This window comes from Saccopteryx leptura, chromosome 6 (genome assembly GCF_036850995.1).
Source record: "Saccopteryx leptura isolate mSacLep1 chromosome 6, mSacLep1_pri_phased_curated, whole genome shotgun sequence".
NCBI classification, from domain to species: domain Eukaryota; kingdom Metazoa; phylum Chordata; class Mammalia; order Chiroptera; family Emballonuridae; genus Saccopteryx; species Saccopteryx leptura.
The window spans coordinates 97,846,827-97,861,250 of NC_089508.1; positions in this window are offsets into that span (position 1 = coordinate 97,846,827).

Genomic DNA, 14,424 nt, shown 5'->3' on the forward strand with positions numbered 1-14,424 from the left:
AACGCCTTGCCAGTCCACATTAGAACACTTTTAATACCAGTGAAACTGTAACATCCATGTTCCTTTCTCTACCTTCAAGATTCTAGTACTGGAGGGATTTGGCCAACTAGGAGAAGGAAGATGAGAAATTGAAAAAGCAAATGGTATGTTCATTTTTCATAGGTTTCCAGCTTAAAGCAGGACCAACCAGGGGTAAATAAAAAATATAATATTTGGTCAAATGTTAAGTTTTGATTATTTTATGAAGCTAAACATTCTAATTTTCTAACTGAGACTGTTTCTGACTTACTGCAATGGTATAACTGTCTATTACCTACAAGTGAACAGAAAAGTATGGGCTTGCCAAAGTTGAAATCTAATGTAGGATAAGATAACCTCTTCTGAGTAAAATTGAATGGATAGCAGAAGAAAATCAAATTGCACTTTGTTGATATTTTCATGTGTCATGTTTCTTCAACATACCAATTTCACAAGCTCTCCGCTGTCTTTCTATATTACCCAGTAGAAAAATGTATCATCACACTTAATACTGATTTACTTGTCTGCTTCACTTAGAATATGCATGATAAGACAAAAAGAAAAAAACTCATTCTAAAGAAAAGCCAGTAATAGAAAAATAGTTATTCTTCGTAAAATGTTTTCTATCAGAAATCAAGCTTGCTTGGAAACAGAAAAGAAACTCTGATTTGCAGACATTTATAGTTGAAGATAGGGGAGAAAATGTATTTCTTGTATCTGCAAGAATACAATAAAAAGGAATTTTGAAACCATTGTCTAAAATCTCTTTGTTGTGTAAACATTTCCAAATGTACAACCTTAGCCTTAAGCATTCCTCTGGCAGTCGGTCTACACCTTTGTCTAAGACACTCATATCAGGAAGCATTCATCATTTGATATTGTATTTCAAGTGTAGAGGTAGATATATCAGAATGACTTTTTTGAAAAGTTTTATCATCCGTATCAGACTTACTTTGAGTTTAAATATTACTGACAATGAGAAACAGAAAAATAGAAAAATCAATGATGCAAAATTTTTAACATTATAAGCAAGTTATTACATGTAAATCATTCGGAATACTTGGAAATAGAAAAACTATATGTTAAAAACAAACAAAAAGGACTCTTCAGTACTGTTAATCTACCATATTTTGGGATAAATTACTTCATGCATTCATTTGTTGACATACTTATGGTAATGTTCTATTAAAGGAAATGTTGAATTCAAGTAGAGTAATGTGTTGTAGGTGGAATTCTCCAAAATTAGATTGAGATGGGGGCATGGATGGGGGAGTGATGCAAACATCCAAACCTACAGAGAATTTTTATAAGTTTATTTGAACCAACTGATGACAATTGCCAGGAAGAAAGCTTTCAAATGCTCTGGAGAACAAGTTTTGCAATTTTTTTTATGCATTTGAAATCAAGAAGGGAATATATAGAAGAATATATGCAGGTGGGAGACAGCAGGTCGGGGATTGAATTATAGAATGATTAACAAAATTATGTGCCCTTTTGAAAGTGGTTACTACAAGGTATTTTCCATCGAGGAAGAAAGAAGGACATAGCCACCAAGTGTGGACAAGCAAAAGCTTTATTTAGAGCACTCTCGGGTGAGGTTCACTGGTCCTTAAGACAGGGGCCAGGGAAGTCGCACAGCTTCCCCTGCCTGGGGGTAATTTATAGCATTGGTAGGGTGGTGGTGGTGTGATAGGTCGTGGCGAAAATTTATTGGCTGACAGTTTCAAAATGCTCCTGGGCCATTTCTTTTGGCGGTTATGGGCATGTGTGGTTCCTCTTGTGACCTTCCCCCATTGCCAACCAACCTCACATTCCGACCTTTTATGTTAGATAGAGGTACCACTATTTGTCTGGCTACTTCCTGCTGGTTAGGGGTGTTGTGGGTAAGGGAGGTTGGAAGTGGTGGCTCTGAGAGGAGTAGCATATATGGGTGTAGGAGCATCTGGTTGACTGTAACTCGAGAAACCTTCTGGATGTAGCCCTATAAGAATATAAGAAAAAGAGGAGCCAACATGAGTAATATGCTGATAATTAGAAGAGGACCTAGGATAGGGGCAGCCCAGGTGAGGATAGGTGGCTCCCACCAGGAGTTAAATGAATTGTAGGAAGAGAATTCCTTGCACAGTTTCTCTTGCAGATGGTTGAGGACATTGATGTTTTCTTCCATCAGTCCAGTCTCATTGATATAGTAACAGCATTGCTCCCTGTTTTAATTCACTCTGGCAGCAGGTTCCTGGTGGGAGAAACAAGAGTAACAGGAGGATCTTCAGGGCCCAACCTTTTGGTGAGCTGAAGACGGGTGGGGCCCAGTGGTTTCAATTACCAGCAGTCCTGCATGGGGGCAAGCTTGAGGTGAGAGACATGGTACCAAGGTATTTGCCCTAAGAGCTTGGCTGCAGTAGGAGTAGTCAATATTACCGTATGGGGTCCCATCCACCTGGGCTGTAGGGAGCCGGGTTGGAGTTCCCTTAGAAGAACTTTGTCCCCTGGTTGGAGGGGAACTGCTGCATGTGGTTCATTTGGACCCCTTATGGGAGGAAGGGTTCAGTCCACATGTTCCCTGAGAAGATGGTGGAGTAAAGACAGAAAGGGGAGGTATGTGGCAAGAGGAGGGGGGGTTGACAGGTAAGTTGTGATTAATTAGGAATGGTGTACTGTAAACCAGCTCAAAGGGGCTGAGTCCAGTGGAGTTTTGCGGGGTTGCTCTGGTTCTGGTGAGTGCCAGGGGAAGGAGGTTTGGCCAGGAGAGTCTGGTCTTGTTGGAAAGTTTGGTTAGCTGACCCTTCAGGATGCCATGGGCTCTTTCCACCTTACACAATGATTGAGGGTGATAGAGTATGTGGAGCTTCCAGGAGATGTTGAGTAGGTGGCAACCTGCTGGACTATTTGAGCAGTGAAGGTTGGGCCATTGTCTGACTGGATAGTAGTAGTCGGCAGTCCAAATTGTGGGATGATACGTTCAATGAGAATGGAGGCAACGGAGTATGCCATCTCTCAAGAGGTGGAAAAGGCTTCTATCCACCCTGAAAAGGTATTGACAAAAATTAGGAGATAGCAAAGTTTTTTGTGAGGGGGCATGTGAGTGAAGTTGGTTTGCCAACCTTGGCCCAGTAAGTGCTCCCTGAGCTAATGAGTAGGGAAGCAGGGGTGAAGACCTCCTTGCGTAGAGGTTTTATTGTAGAACAGATTGTGCATGCTGTGTGTACCTTTTTAATAGTTTGCTGGAGGCCTGGGAAGACAAAGATTGGTTGCAAGAACCATTAGAGAGCTTTTGGCCCTATGTGTAAGGAACAGTGGATATCAGAAAGGAGAGTTTCAGCCTGTCCTTTTGGCAAGGCAATTCTATCTTTGAGAAATATCCATCCCTGGTTGCACATGTCTCCACCTTTTCTGAGGAGGGCCTGTTCTTCCTCAGGAGTGTAGGAAGGTTTCAAGGAGGTGGAGAGAAACATGAGAGGAGAGGGGGAGGCTCCAGGGTGAGATTTCGAGCCGTCTTGTCGGTCCGAGCATTTCCCAATGCCAACAGGTCCTGAGAGGTTTGATGGTTCCTACAATGTACCACAGCCACCTCAGCGGGAAGCTGTAATGCCTGCAAAAGTTTAGAAATGAGGGTAGTATTGATTATGGGGAAGCCCTTGGTAGTGAGGAAGCCCCTTTCCTTCTAGAGGGCAGAGTGGCTGTGAGTGATAAGAAAAGCATATTTTGGCCCTGGCCGGTTGGCTCAGTGGTAGAGCATCGGCCTGGCGTGCGGAAGTCCTGGGTTCGATTCCTGGCCAGGGCACGCAGGAGAAGCGCCCATTTGCTTCTCCACCCCTCCCCCTCTCCTTCCTCTCTGTCTCTCTCTTCCCCTCCTGCAGCCGAGGCTCCAATGGAGCAAAGATGGCCCGGGCGCCGGGGATGGCTCCATGGCCTCTGCCTCAGGTGCTAAAATGGCTCTGGTCGCAACAGAGCGACACCCGGATGGGCAGAGCATCACCCCCTGGTGGACGTGCCGGGTGAATCCTGGTTGGGCGCATGCGGGAGTCTGTCTGACTGCCTCCCGGTTTCCAGCTTCAGAAAAATACAAAAAAAATACAAAAAAAAAAAGCATACTTATTAGAGTCAGTATATATAGTTATGCATTTTCCCTGGGTCAGAGTGAGTGCCTGCATGAGGGCAATCAGCTCTGCTTTCTGGGAGGTGGTGCCCTCTGGCAGCTCTTGAGCTTCTAGGGTGGAGGAGGTGGTGACCACCGCGTAGGCCGCCCGTCATCATCCATCAGGTCCCTGTACAGAGCTCCCATCTACAAAGAGTATTAGATCTGGATCTTTTAAACGAGAATCTGATAATCCATCTCAGGGTCTGTTGAGGAAATCTATTAGCTCTGTACAAGAGTGGGTGGGTTCCAGAAGTGTCATTGGAGCTGGCAGTAGAGTGGCTGGGTTGAGTCTGGGAGAGGGCAAAAGAGTGTCTGAAGGGTTTTCAATGAACAAGAGATGAAATTCTTGTAAGCGGGAAGGACCTAACAGAGAGAGAGACTTATGTGAAAGGAGGTCGGTGAGTCGGTGGGAGGAAAAGACAGTGAAGGGTTGAGAAAGGGTGAGCTTAATAGCCTCTTTAGTGAGTTCAGCTGCCGCACTCAGTGCCTGGAGGCAGGGCTGCCAACCTTTGATGGTGATATCTAATTGTTTAGAGAGAGAAGTCACAGGGCTGTATGTAGGCCCCACAGGTTGAATCAGTACTCCAATTGCATTACTGTGCTTTTTATCAGTGAAAAGGTGGAAGGGGTGTCTGGGATCAGGTAAAGCGAGAGGGGGAGAGGAGATGAGGGCATCTCTAAGGGTAGAGAAAGCTCTTTTAATAGTGTTGGGGAATGTGAGAGGTCCCATGGGAGTCTCTTTTGCGGCCTCGTAGAGAGGTATGGCCAAAGGAGCAAAATTGGGAATCCAGTGTCTAAAGAAGACTGCCGCGGATCAGCGCTGCTCCTAGGAATGTTGCGGAATTAAGGAAACAAACTTATTAAGAAAAAAGGATGGGACCGGGAGGTCTCTTCAAATGCTGATGGCAATATCCGAGTGTCCCATAGCCTCAGTTTGCTTTATTATATAGCCATATGCAAATCAAGGAGGTCCTTGATATAAAGTTACACACACATCTGAGACTAAAACAGAAACTCTCCCAAGGCATAAACAGAAACCCCCCTACCATGCATAAGTGAAATCAACCAACATCTGAACAAACAAAGAGTAAGAGGAAGGGCATGTAAATTGCTTCCAGCAACTTAAGCAAGCAAGTAAAGTGGGTGCAAATACTCAGCATCATAGCCAATATGGAGGTGAAAGGGGGAGAACTTAGCCTTTTGCTAAGCCTCGAATCTACAAAGGCTTTTTGCCATTTACAGTCCACAACAGAAGCCCATCAGACCAAGGAAAGAAAAAATCTGATCATCAGTGGTAGGTGATTAGAGACTGCGGAGGACCTGAGTTTGATCTACAGTGAGACCTCAAGTGGTAGGGGTTAAGGTCTATCTGATGCCCAGACGGACTACAGACTGAGAGTGAAGTTGAGCCTTAGAGGAGACACGATACCCCTTCACAGCTAGGTGGTTAAGAAGGGTAGCGATGTGTTTCCTTGAGGTGGACAGGGAGGGGCTGCAGAGGAGTAGGTCATCTACATATTGTAAGAGAGTACTAGTTTCGAGATTGCATGCAGCCAGATCTCGGGCCAGCGCCTGTCCAAACAGGTGTGGGCTGTCCCTAAATCCCTGGGGCAGGACGGTCTACATAAGTTGTTGGGCTGCATTAGTCTCCCCGGGTCTGTCCAGGTGAAGGCATACAGAAAGTGAGAGTCAGGGTGTAGAGGAATGGTAAAGAAGGCATCCTTGAGGTCTAAGACTGTGAAGTGAGTGGTGTCAGGGGGAATGTGTGAAAGTAACGTGTATGGATTAGGGACTACTGGATGAAGGGGAAATACCGCCTTGTTGATTAGGTGTAAGTCTTGTACGGGGTGATAAGCCCCTGAGGGTTTTCGAACAGGATTATAGGGGGAGTCCGTAGGGATGAGTAGGCCTTGATTTAAGAGGTGGGTAATTATGGGTTTAAGGTCCTGCCAATGATTTGCCAAAATGGGGAATTGGGATCTACATGGGAATTGGGAGGGATCCTTCAAGCGGATGTGTACAGGTGGGTGGTGGGTCGCTACCACTGGGATCAAGGTGTCCCAAATTTGGGGGTTGACAATGTCAGGTGGAACTGGGGCTGTGATTGGGTTAGGGTGATCTGTAGTCATGGGAGAGCCCCAGCCAGGAGTGCTAGGCGTAAGTGGGAAGATGCTGTCAGCTGGATAGTGGCTTCGAGACTGTGTAGAATGTCCCGACCCAGAAGGGGTACAGGGCATGATGATATAACTAAGAAGGAGTGTGCAAACAGAAATCTATCCACACTACATGTCAGGGGTGGCATGTGAAGGTGAAATGAAGGGGTCCTATCCACTCCCATAACCAAGACCTGTGAGGGAACTAGAGATCCAGAGTGTGATGGTAAAACAGAGACGGTAGCCTCATGTCCACAAGAAATGAGATAGACACACCCACTACCTGCAGCATTACCCTGGGCTCGGTGAGGGTGATGAAGGTCTTCAAGTCTGGGCTGTGTCAGTCATCCATGAGACCCAGAAATTCGAGCGATGGGCCCGCCTGCCTGGCTTGGCCTTCCATTTGGGTGGCTTGTCCTCCACACAGAGGCACTGAAGAAGATCCTGTTACCCTAAGGGAGCAATTGCTTCACCAGTGACCAGGCTGCTTGCAGTGAGGGCAGAGCTTATGGGTGGCCTTGGGAAGGGGCACTGCTGGACCCAGTGACCCTCTTTGCCACATTTAAAGAAAGCTCCTGGTGGGGTTCCTCTTTACGGCCCAGACTTGGGTTGGGCACCTCCTGTGTCTTGCCCCTGTTGCTCTGCCGGCCTCAGGGCTGCCACAAGAGCCTGGGTTTGGAGTGTCACCTTCTGCTGCAAGTGGCCCTGGAGAGCAGCCTCAGCCTTTTCCTCTCGACCATTGAAAACTTTAAATGCCATGTTCATCAGGTCTCGGATAGGGGTTTGGAGACCCTCTTCCACCTTTTTAAGTTTCTTCCGAATATCTGGGGCTGATTGGGAAATAAAGTGAGTAGCTAATACAGTGGCCCCGGCATTGGAGGCAGGGTCTAGATGGGTATGGAGGACCATAGCCTCAGTGAGGCGGCTCAAAAAGAGGGCCGGGTTTGCCTCGGGTCCTTGAGTGATTTCTCTTAATTTATGATAGTTAACCACCTTTTATGCTGCGCTCTGCTTGCCAGCTATGAGACATTCAATCATTTGGTCTCCTAACTGTTTGTCCCATCTGGTAATCCCAGTTGGGGTCCGTGTCAGGGATTTCCTGTACCCCAACTGACATTTGGTTGTTTCTGAGGTGAACCTGATTGGCATGAGTCTGTGCCGCCATCTAGATCTGGTCCCATTCATCAGGGGTAAGGGTAGAAGACATAATAACAGGCCAAGTGAGGTCATGTGCCTGAGTGAGATATTGGAGTTTCTTGGTATAGGTGGTAGGATTAGAAGAGTAAGAGCCTAAACACTTTCTGATTGCACACAGATCAGAGAGGGAAAAAGGAACATGAACCTCAACAATTCCTTCAGCTCCAGCCACCTCGCAGAGAGAGCAGAGAATGTTGTCTCCCTCTTGCGGCTCGGAGCAGGATCTGGTGTGAGCACTGACAGGAGAGGAGAAAGAGGGACTGATATCTGCAGGCAGATGAGAAACAGGATCCGGTGAAGGGAGAAGAGGACCCTGATGGGACAGAGGGGGTCATGCAAGATAGGGTGAGAGTTCCTCAAGGGGGTCAGCAAAGGAGAAAAGATCAGAAGCGGAGGGTTTAGCTGAGGTTTCTCTGGCTAAAAGGACCTGTGCTGTAGAGCAGGCGGCACAGAGATTAGGACGGTAGTGCATATACCAGAAGCCCTGAATGTTAGAGATCTCTGACGATTTCCCAGTTCTCTGGCAATAGTTCTGTAAATCAGTGAGGGTGTTAAAGTCTAAAGTCCCTTCAGGAGGCCACCTGGTTTGGTTATCCATGGGTATTGTGGCCAGGCCACAGTGGAGAAGAAGATCAGTTTCTTCTTCTTTAGGGAGGGATCTATGTATGAGAGATTCTGGATAAGGCACCTTAGGGGTATTTTTGAGCCAGGTTTAGATTCCTGTGCCCCCATGGCCACCCTCAGCCTTGAGGTGATCAGAGATGAGAATTGGCATTCCGTAACTCAATCTCTGGCCAATGGATAGTCAGGCAGAGTGGGAGTGTCCGGGACATCTCCATGGGCACACACGCACTCGGAAAGGGTAGGAGGTCCCTGATGCAGCTGCGACTACAGACAGGGAGTCTTGGAGTCAAAAAGAAATGAGGGGAGGCCAGAGGCAGGGGAGTTACTGCACCATGTGCTGAAGTGGGTGGGAAGTCAGAGGTCCTGGTCTTCCTTAGAAGGGAAGGGGAAAAGAGTGGCCCTTGTGGACTCAGCTGCTACCGGGTTTCAGCACCAAATGTAAGGTATTTTCCACTGAGGAAGAAAAAAGGAGGTAGACACCAAGTGTGGACAAGCAAAAACTTTACTTAGAGCACTCCCAGGCAAGGTTCACTGGTCCGCAAGACAGGGACCAGGGAAGTCGCACAGCTTCCCCCACCCAGAGGATAATTTATACCGTTAGTAGGGTGGTGGTGGTGTGATAGGTCGTGGTGAAATTTCATTGGCTGACAGTTTCAAAATGTTCCTGTGCCATTTCTTTTGGCAGTCATGGGCGTGTGTGGTTCCTCATGTGACCTTCCCCCATTGCCAACCAACCTCACAGTTACTAAGCCTATTTCAAAAGTGTGTTAACCTAGATGCACCAAAAACAAACTAACAAAAACACAGGGCTTTCTTAAGACAACATAACCCTTTTATTTTTTATTTTAACTATTTTTGGTGAGAGAGAGAGAGGAACAGACAGACAGGAATAGAAAGAGACAAGAAGTATCAATTCTTCATTGTGGCACCTTAGTTGTTCATTGATTGCTCTCTCATATGTGCCTTTATTAGGGGGCTTAAGCCAAGCCAGTGACCCCCTTGCTCAAGCCAGTGACCTTGGTCCCAACCTAGTGAACTCCAGCTTCAAGCCAGAGACCACGCACTCAAGCCAGATGAGCCCGTGCTCAAGCTGGCAACCTCAGTATCTGGAACCTGGATCCTCCACATCCCAGTTTGGTGCTCTATCAATTGTGTTCCTACCCAGTCAGGCCAAATTAAACCTTATACTAAAAATAACATATACCTGGGGAATGATAGCCCACCTCAACCTTCCCACTTAGGAATTTTTTATCAGATTGCTCTGAGAGGTTACTTTCCATAGAAACCCTTTTTTTAGCCACAAAAAAAGAAGGGAAGAAGCAGGATTGGACAGAGGAAGAAGTCAGATTGCAATGCTGTCCTGACAAAGTGAGCTCTGGAGGAAACTCTGGAGCATGTTTTGACCATTAGATTGCTGCAAATTAGGCCAAATGGTCAAGTAGTTTTATCTCCATTTTGCTTATTCAACAGATAAGAGCTGCTTTGAGAAGGGTATGACTTTTGTAGTCAGTTCTCTGCATTTGTAACTGACCCTAAAATAGTTGACAGTTTAAAGGCCATTTGTTGACCACCCTCTTTGCTGCTAGTCAGCAAGTCCTTTCTTGAAGTGGAGTGGGCAGTGCCTTTATGCATCTATTGTATTATCTGCAAATTTTGTATGCAGGGAGCTTAACTAGCATAGACATGTGTTTATTGAAGATGTTTCTATGTATTCATGTTGTATGAGAATTACGTCTTGTTATTTAGAAGTGTTTACCTGGGGATTATTCAAGTTAAATCAATCTCCTCTAACTCTCTAAGTTTAAGGTATTCATGACTTCATGATATATTTTCACAATGAAAAAAATACATTCAACTTGTTTATTGAATACTTAGATTATGGATAATAGCTTTAGGCTATCACTAGCATATAACATGACATGTACAGTCTAAAAATTATTGTGCTATTCAAAAAAGCATAATATGAACTACATGTGTCATGAAAAAATTGAGTTAGGGAAACAACACTCAAAAAATTTTATCAGCTTGGCTCTGGCCAGGTAGCCCAGTTGGTTAGAGGGTCATCCCAATATGCCAAGAATGAGGGTTTGATTCCTGTTTAGGGCATATACAAGAATCAACCAATGAATGCATAAGGTGAAATAACAAATTGGTGTTTCTCTGTCTCTCTCTGTTTATCTCTCTTCCTTATTCTGCCAAACCAAATCATTTAGTATCAATAAATACTAAGAAATTCACCAGTGACACATTAATATAATCTGAATGTTTGTGTACCCCAAGGTTCATGTGCTATAATCCTTCCTCCCAAAAATGGTTGTGTGGGAGAGGTTAGCATTCTTATATAAGAGAGCTGAGCTAGCTACCTCATCTCTATACTTTTCTTATTGAAGTTTGAAACCTGGAAGAAGACCTTCATCAGAACCCAACCCTGCAGGCACCCTGATTTTAAACTTCCAGCCTCCAGAACTATGAGAAATTTTAGCTATTTATAAGTTATCCAGTCTGCAGTATTTTATTTTAGCAGACTGAATAGACTATGACACACACAAAACCACATAAAAAAGATAAGCCATAGTGAAAACATTTACATATATCACATTATTAGGAAATGTACAAATACTACAATGAATATGGCACTCTGCCTTGAAAAAGACCTGAAGTTTGCTGTGGAAGTGGTCATATAAAGAGTTGTAGTTTGTGAGTTATAGAAATGTGCTGGAGAAGGTTATCCGTGATCATACAGAAAGTCATAACACTAGATGTGAAAGGGTATGCCTTACACACACACACACACACACACACACACACACACACACACACACACAATGTATTTGGGTTGGGAGACATTTTTCCCATGTGACTAGGTTCAGTTTAATGCACTTTTATGCATTCACCTAATTCTCCTGGACTAAATTATGTATAAGCAAGCTCAAAATATATTTTATGATCAACTGTTCCCAAGTATTGGAATAAATTTGCATTTCCAAAACATGTATTATAACAGAACAGACTGTACTTTTAAGACATGTTGTGTTCTCTGTTCTGTAAAGGGAAAACATAGCTAATAATGTGTTAAATGTTTTCCTTAACACCAATTTAATCATTTTATTTTATTCAGTTTTCTGGGAAGCATTGAGAGATGGGTGTAATTGGCTTCATTTTCATAGATGGAAATAAATTGAGAGAGGTTAAGGAAATTTCTGAAGGTATTACAATCCATCAGTGTGGGGGCAGAAAGAGACTCAAATCTGTCAAACACAAGGCCCATGTTCATTTGTCCAGATCACAGTAAATATCTGTTATTTAAATAAAGAAAATTGTATGGCAAAAGTGGTAAGGTGTTTTTTTTAATTTATATGAACCTACATTTCAGTGCAAAGGTAATTGTATTTTTATACACCATAAACATTAGCATACTGTTATAATTTTATGTTTATTTATGTTAATTCAGCTATTTCCAAAGAGACTGCTATTTCCCCAGATGACATTAAATATTTTCCTGCTGAAATTCTTTTCCTTACATACTCAATTTACATAAATTCCAGAAGAAAATGAAATTATGAACAATATATGGGATTGTAAACAAAAAAGTCTTGTACCACGTACAGACATTTGCTTAATTTTGTGACGTTTTAAATGTTTTATGTTACACTGAAAAAGAAACTGAAAGAGAACTCTTTAAAACTCACTAATACAGTTCAAATGACTTGTAATTATTTAATTTGTTTCTTCTCATAATCTAGTCTATGGAATATATAACACTACTAATTTATACGTAGCATCATTTCATATGTGTCTTATATACATAATTTTAAGAAATTTTGAGGGACTCCTTTTCATTTCATTTGATTCCATCACTGATTGTTGAGGCCATAATCATGTATATGGTTTTCCTGCAGTGCCATGTCACAACCTCAGAAAACATTCCAGTCCTCCATATGTCAAAATGCTTACTTAAACACATGCTGCTTCCTAAAGTGCCAGGCTCCTGCAGCAAAGGCCTGAAATTACAATTGGGCAATGGTTGGGGTCAGTTAGAGTTCATAAGATGAAGAGTACAACTGAGACTTCTTGTTTCAAAAGTAATTTAAGATAAATGACAACTATAATATCCTAATTGATACATTCATCAAACAAGAAGATATATATATGATTATTTTCTTAAAATTAAAAATTCTCTGCAAATAATTAACTTGTTAAGTGGCTATGTGCAATTAATATCTTTATGTTCAAATACTTCAGATAATTTGGTGTCTCTTTCACTGTAAGTTTATGTTTTTCAGTAGTGTACATTTGTGTGATATATAACTGTTATACATAAACAATAATTTGAAACTGCTTTTTGTCTAGGTATATTATGATGATCTTTTATGCCAAAATAGTTTCATATTTAACATTGTTTCTATAGGTTGAATATTATTTCACTACAGTTGACCTTGAACAACATAAGTTTGGACTGTGTGGATTCACTTACACAAGAATATTTTTCTATAAATGCATACAGTACCATAAATATATTATATTTTTCTTTCATTTTATTTATAATATTTCTTTTCTCTAGATTATGTTATAAGAATACATATACAAAATATTGTTAATTGACTTTTTATGTTATTGGTGGGTTTTTGGTCAACAGTAGTGTATTAGTAATTAAGTTTTTGGAGAGTCAAAAGTTACACAATAATTTTTGACTCCATGGGAAATTGGTACCCCTATACCCCATTGTTCAAGGGTCAAGTGTTTATGGAAACACCATAATTTTTAAAGCATGTCTGTATTTTTACAGTATCTCATTTTATAATTTTTAAAAATTTTGGACAATACTATGAAAAACAATAAAAAGTATAAATATTTGCCCAAACAAACTCATACTTTGTTTAGGCTAAATACAGAAAATAGAATTGTTAGGTCAAAGTGTATATACTTTCTTGTGGTTTTTAAAATTATTTCTGAAAAAAAATCACAGTTTGAACAAATATATTTCTATAAATATAAAGCCATTCCTTTTCTGCTTCATCACCAATAATGGCTTGTACAATTTTAAAGTTATATGCATTCCTTGGTTGTCTATTTTATATAATAATCTTTTTTTGTGTGTGTTGCCTCTTCTTACCTCAAAATGTCACCTGTTTTTTCCATTATCCTTTTTTCAAATTTTTGTTTATCTAAATTAGTCTGTTTGAATTTGACTATTCTAAATATTTCATGTAAATGGAATAATATAATCTACTGCAGTGTTTTCATCTGCCAGTCTGTGGATCAGTCCACCAGAATTTCATGCTGGTCCATGAAAGATTTAACCACCCTCATGTTGTATGAAGATTACAGACCCAATGATCTTAGTTAAATTTGCTTATGCTCAGGATAATTTTTGCCTTAGTAGTCCCTGAAATGAAATAATTCTCCTATTTATACCAGTCCCTAAGTGTAAAAAGGTTAAAAACCATTGATCTTTAAAATAGCCTTTTTTTCACTTACGTGTTTTCAAAGTTTATCCATGTTATAACATGTTCACTGCTTAATTCTTTATATTGCAAATGAGAGTCTATTATACAAATATATTGTATCTATTTTACTGTTCATCATTTGTTGGGCATCTAATTTCCCCCCACTTTTTAACTATTGTGAACAATCCTGCTATAACCGTGGTATGACTATTCACGTACAAATTTTTGCATGGAAATGTTTTTATTTTTTTCCTTTGGTATATACCTAGGAGGAAAATTTTTAAATTTTTATTTATGCTTCCCTTTTGAACAACTGCCAGACTTTTCTAAAGTGTAAATGAATGTTCAATTTCTCCACATTGTCATGAAAATCTGTAATTGGTGTTTTTGTTTGTTTGCTGGTTTGTTTGTTTTGCCATTCTACTGTGTGTGAAGTGGTATCTCACTGCAATTTTCTATTTGGATTTCCCTAACTAATTTCCTATTTGCATTTCCCTACCACTAATGATATTAAACATCATCTCATGTAAGAGGGCGTTTGTAAATCTTTGGAGTGATGTCTATACAAATCCTTTGCCCATTTTTAAATTGGGTTACTTGTGTTTTTATTTTGAGTTCTGAACTTTGGTTATATAATCTGAATATAAATCTCTTATCAAAGATATGATTTGGAAATATTTTCTCTCATTTAGTGGGTTGTTTTCCCTCTCCTCTCCCTTTTTTTTTGGTGTTCTTTTTTAACCAGAACAAGCCAGGGTTTGAGTTGCCCATCACTGCTGAGTCTGGAACCAAGGTCTGGGTGGTATAAAAGTGTCTTTCATTCAAATTGCCAGCAACCTGAGAAGGC